Below are 6513 nucleotides of genomic sequence, written 5' to 3'. Positions count from 1 at the left end.
TACCTACGACCCAATGATCATGAGGAGGGTCCAAAGGTTTAATCCTATTCCTAAACTAATTAGGATTGATTAGAATCTTTTATAAGTTTATAAAATATCTTAATTATCCTTTTTTGAAAAGATAAGATCATGGAATTTGATGTGAATAAAACTTTCCTTTTTAAAAACTTTCCTAATTCTATTCGGATTTAAAGATGTCCAAAGATAGTCAGATATTATTTTTGTGACTCATATTTTTTATCCAAATTTTATATGGTTGGATAGATCTTGAAATTATCTTTCCAATGATATATTATAATATTAATTCCGAGTTGTAACGATAAAGATATGAAAGATATACAAAACTCTATCCAAAACTGACACCCTTTCACTATTTCGGCCATATCGTTTTATCTACAAAAGATTTTAATCTGATTCTAATTGCATTAGAAATTAGATTTCAAGAGCTTTCCAACGACATATTATATGACTTATTTGGACTTCTGGATCAAAAGATATGATAAAAACAAAATCCGCAAAAACTGTCTCTGTCGCCAAACGACAGGTTTGTCGCCTCGCGACAGACCCTGTCGCCTGGCGACAAGGTCGGTTTGTTAGCGACAGAGTGGAGTTTTATTCCTTATCAAATTCTATGATTTTGCGGACTATTTTCTTATAAATAGGGTCTAAAACCTCCGTTTTTATTCATCAACTCTTATTCACAATCACCCAATTCTCTCTATTCTCTCTCTTAAAGCAATATAGCTTATTTTTTCTCTCTCTCTTTCTAAACCAACCTTTTTACAAACAATATTTCGCTTTCACAAGATTTAGAATCACTTAGCCAAGTTCGAAGTTGTCTTCGCCCTAGACGTGCAAGGTTTGATATTTTCTGAGGGTTTGGTCCAAATCTAGTCAAAATCTTATTTAATTTAATTATTTAATTATTCTTTATTATTTTCATTGAAGTTTACTAACTTGTGTATTTTGTTATTCGAAAGAGGTACGAGGCTTCAAAGTAAGTAGATTAGCTTACTCTCTATTTCTTTCACAATGTAGAAAGCATGCTTATTATTGTTTAATATTCTTAGTATCATGTTAGGATGCTTTTAATGCTTTCTAGTATCATGTTAGGATGTTATTTTATGCTTTCTAGTGTCATGTTTAGGATGCCTTTACTCTTTTCTAATATCATGTTAGTACCATGTTAGGTTTAAAGCTTTGATCTTTATTGCTTAGTGACATGCTAGGATTTGTTCTTAATCTTGTTAGTATCATGCCTAGGATCTTGCTATTATATTTAAGCTTTATTATGCCTTCACATGATTTAATATTATGATTATTATTATGTTGCTTGATATATTTTTATTTGTTATTGCTTGATTACACCTTTTATGCTTGTTAAAGGGAATTTGTACTTGAAATCACGCTTAATAAGATAATTAATAATTTGGTTTAGGCTAATGTGATTTTAACTCAAGTGATCACCAATAATAGTATTATTTGTGCATTAATATTCAATCAACATAGATTAAACAGGTTAGGTTTAATATAATGTTTGTATGTTATTCGAAAAGTGCACATGAATACGAGCAGACCAAGTAGAGGCCTATTTTATAGGGCGGGTCCTTTCTTTTGTAGATTGGATTCGTACCCTCATCCACGAACCCTGTTTGGTTCAAGACCTTATGGAGTTGATGGTCCTTTTGGATTGTCTTTTGGGTTTACAAGTTCCTAAAACTTGTTGGCGACTCTTTTGCTCTCTTTTCTTTCCCTTTGGAACGCCACCATACTTTAGTGTATGATCACAGTGGGGTTCAAGTTTGGGATCATAATGCCTGAAATATTCCCTACAGTTTTTGGCGACTCCACTGGGGAGGATTTCTATTTATATTCCTGAATTTTATTTTGGCAATTATTTAGAATGAGCGGATGAGACTCGAAAAATTCTAAGTTCATGTGCGTAATTTGATTAACATTATTGTCATATGCATAAAAAGGTTCTCATTGGATAGACCAATGAGTCAAAACATAGGATTTTTACACGTAGGAAATTTGAGAAATATCTTTCATGATTGAAATCGAAAAAACGCTACGAAATCTGAAAAATTCTAAGAACACAGACACTTGCCAAGGCATATAGGAACTAGCGTCTAGAAAACAGGGCTTTTCGCCTGTTAAGAGCTTCTGTCACCTGGTGACAGTTTTGTCGCTTGGCGACAGAGGTTCTTTTGCGGCGACAGTCCCTGTAGTCTGGCGCCAAGTTCTTCCAATACCGAGCCAGGGATCTGCCTTCTTGTTTTGACCATTTCTAGTACTGTTGGCTCGGTTTTACTTATTGATTGAGTTCTTTTTTCACTTTGCTGAACCCATATGTGTTCTACATATGGACATAACCCTCTGGGGGTTCCTGCTTCACCTGCCCAATTGAATATCCACTATATGTGCAACAACGGGTACGTGCAAAGTTTGTGAATCCACCAAACCATGGAGTCGAGTTCAATTTCATCACGAACTCGCGGGGTCCCGTCCATTCGCACCAACCCTCACGCTAGGCTTGTGTGCAATGCATACGGACTCATAACCATGGACCTTTTTGACTTAACCCATATCCTTGAACTTTGGAGAACTAGAGCCATGGTTAGGTTGCAAACTCATTGCATCATATTGTGACTATGTGAACTACTTGTGCATCCTTGTTTGTGCATACTATATATGTGCTAACCGTTTGGTTTAACTTGTGTTTGTAAATAAGTCTAAATAAACTAACCAATGACTAAAGGACTTTGTTTAATTAATTAAATAATTAATTTGAACTAATAAAATTCCCTTAAGTCGAGTCATAGTTCCTTTAAGTCAACCCGGATTTTTATTCCCGTATACTGCACATGCGTTAACTTGTTTTGGTCATAGCCGGAGTTCTAGGAAGAACCACGAGTCATACAACCTATGGATATGTAGCCCTGGGTTTTACATTTAATTAGGCGTTGGTTTCGTCCCAATCAGAGTCACAGATTAAAAGTTATGACTAAAATCCCACAGCCTGTCCAGTTTAATGCACATACGTGAAGTCTTAACTTAGTCTTTACTTGAGTCTAGTCACATAGTCTAGCCACATGGTCATGACACAAGTCTTAACATGTCACCCACACTCATTAGTCTTAGCACACACTTTGTATATGTCACCATGACCATGTCTTAGGTTCATGCATGAGTCGTTTTTTCCGTCATTTGAATTGGGGGGTTCATTCTATTCCTAATTCTTCAATATTTCTCCATCTCCATCATCTTCCCACTCACTACATTCTTTTCCCGTGCATATCATACCTCTCACTCTTCCATAATCTTTTCCCATCTATTGCATGTTGAATAAAGCTTGAGTCAATATAATTGGTATAAAACTTATCCCTAATTTCCCTTTCTACAGTACTTGGTCAAGGAGAGAAGGGCGATTAATAAAGGACAACACTTTCATTCAAGTAGCACTTTTTGACAAACCGGTTAGTAGGAAAAGGAAAGCTAAGAAGACAATGGCTAGTCAAGAAGAGCTTAATGAAGTCAAGGGACAGGTATCCAACTTGGCTGAAACATTGCAAAACTTAACTCTGCAAATAAGTGACCCTGCGAGACAAAAACAAATGGACCTAATCCAGGAAAGCTTGGGCAAGCTGTCCAACGACTATAGATTCCAAGGGATTAGCTCGCAAGGGGTCTCGGTGGATAAGGACCTTCTCCCGCAGAAGTTCAATCCCAACGACATCCCTAAATTTAAGCCTATGGATAACCCCTACTTTCATTTAAGAGCATTTGAAACTATAATGAATATTAAAGGGATGACAAGAAAGCTTTTCATTCTGTATTTTCTTTGTCTTTAGAAGCTGTATGTCAACAGTGGTACTTTTCACTTGATAAAGAAAAGACCTCTAGTTGGGAGTCTATTGTAAGTGCTTTCATAGAAAGATATAAATGCAATATTCAAATTGAAACTGATCATAGAGAGCTTGAAATTCAAAAGCAAAAAGAAAATGAAGGTTTCACTTCCTTCTTTAATAAATGGAGGGAAACCACTGCAAAAATGGTTGAAGTACCTAGTGAAAAAGAGTCTGTCAGGATGTTCATCAAGAACCTTCAAGAAAAATGTGCAAAGCACTTAAAATACCAACACAACTTGAATACTTTCCATGCTGTGTATAATATAGGTATTGACATTGAAGATGACCTTCTGAAAGATAATAGTGCGAGAGGAAAGAAGAACGACCATCCCTCTTCTTCCTCTCCCATTAACGAAATACATGCTACAAACACCTCTAAGTAGCGAATCCAAAGGTAAAAAAGAGTGTTCACTCCACTCGGTATGAGTTATGAAATAGCTTTCGAAAAACTACACCACAAAGGACTGGTCATGCCCATAGGACCTATCAAAGACCCAGTTCCCGAAGTCAGGCCATCTAAGTGGGATCCTAGTAAACACTGCAAATATCATCAAGGAAAGGGTCACAACACTGAGGAGTGTTGGAAACTCAAAGAAGCTATTCAGGACCTGATTGATGAAAATAAAACTTTCGAGATTCTAGCCATCACAGAAGATCAAACATCCTTCGATCCTTCACTCCTTATCACACCTGTAGGTGAGCCCATGATCGATATGACTTGTATAACTTCTATTGATGAAGTAGCCATGATTGAGGAAGACGAAGGGGCTTTCCTAGATAATATCGAGGAAAATTTGTCAAGTCTAAAAGAAGACGTTCGAAAACTACAAGATGCCATTGCCATGCTCTTGAATGTGGTAGAAGGATTAGCAAGTCGAATAATGGTTATCGAACAAAATTCTCACCAAGGATTCAATGAAGAATTCAATGCTCCTAAGCCACGGGCAAAACGGACCATGGAAAACCTCATTAATTTAAATCACATTCATACTCCTCTTAGCAACAGGAAGGCCAATAGTACCACTAATAACAGTTGCTGAAAAGGAAAGAAGAACGACAATCCTTCTTCTTCCAAAACTACCCACTCAAATAACGTTAGCACATTTGACTTGGATGAGATCCTTGCCATGAACAAACGAGGACAAATGAGAAACATCACACCTATTGGTATAAGTTATGACACCGCATTTGATCGTTTACATGCAAAAGGTCTTATAACTCCCATTGGACGTTTGGGGATCCACCTGTCGAAAGGAGGACGGCTAGCTGGAATCCCAATGCATATTGCAAGTATCACCGGGGCAGGGGTCATACTATTGAGAGCTGTTGGAAGCTGAAGGAGGCCATCCAATATTTGATTGACAATAACAAGCTTCTTATACCTCTAGTCAACGAGAAGTCTGAGTGATGATAAGGCACAAGACAAGAGGCGAGCTTCAACAACAAGATTTCGTGACCTTTTTTTTCTATTTCTTTTTTTTTTATTCTTTTCCCCAATAAGTCTAGCATAGGCGCCTTTCATTTTCCCCTAGTTTTTACTTTGTAGGACTTTTCATTTACTTTTTCCTTTTAATAAAATGAGCATTTAATTTCTTGCATATGATCATTGCATTGCATTATTAAAAAAAAAAAAATCGCCTAATTAAGCACAAGGTATGCCAATGATTTGAGGCACCCTTGTAGCCATATCATATCTTTCACCCTTTAAATATACAATCCTTTTTTGATAAAACACTTTGAGCCTCGTCTAACGATAGACCTTTCTTTTTTCAACTTACATCTACTTAACCTTGGGATGGGATGGTGTGTAACTTATGCAATTTACAAATACAAAAGCTTGAGCGATTTCAAAAGAATAAAATAAAAATAAAAGTGTACAAAAGGGCAAGTGTTCCAATGTCTTTGATATGAAAATATCTTTGATAAGAACACGTCTCAGACTGCGTCTCTTATCGAGTGCTCGGTACCGTGCCTGAGAAACATGAATGCCAAGTGAGTGATAGACCGCATGATCGAGATTGCTCACACTTATAAAAAAATGTAAAAGCGAAAAAAAGAAGAGCAAAAAAATAAAAAAACAGAAAGAGAGCTCAAAAGTGAGAAAACCTCAAGCATAAAAATATAAAGATTCAAAAGCAAGGTTGCACACCTTGGGGGCTTATCAAGGGTCTTGAGCCTTTATCCCCTTCTTCTTTAACCTTTAGCCTAGCCACGTTACAACCCTTAAAAAGACCTTTTTGAGGTATACATACACTTGTGCGAGGTACGGCTAGAGCTACGTTTGGCCTGATTCCTAACGGATACATAGGCAACCTCACATTGAGGTGCGGCCATAATAAAAATGCATTCATTTTCACATTCACACACCCACACCATGATCATATAGAGGGATCTCCTATGCTAATCCCTATTTACTTAGAGTTAGACTTGGGGGCTTGATCCTTACATCATTAGCCTACCTAGCCTAAGAGTCATCATTATTTGACTCTTATCAAATTATACTTTTTCCATACCGTTAGCCTTTACAGCTTAACTTTAGTGTCACTTTCACACACATCACAGATACATGACCAAATAGACTTCCAATTAGGAACCCTTTGTC

The sequence above is a fragment of the Chenopodium album genome, chromosome 23 (genome assembly GCF_948465745.1).
Source record: "Chenopodium album chromosome 23, dcCheAlbu1.1, whole genome shotgun sequence".
NCBI classification, from domain to species: Eukaryota; Viridiplantae; Streptophyta; class Magnoliopsida; order Caryophyllales; family Amaranthaceae; genus Chenopodium; species Chenopodium album.
This window is presented reverse-complemented; position numbering follows the sequence as displayed.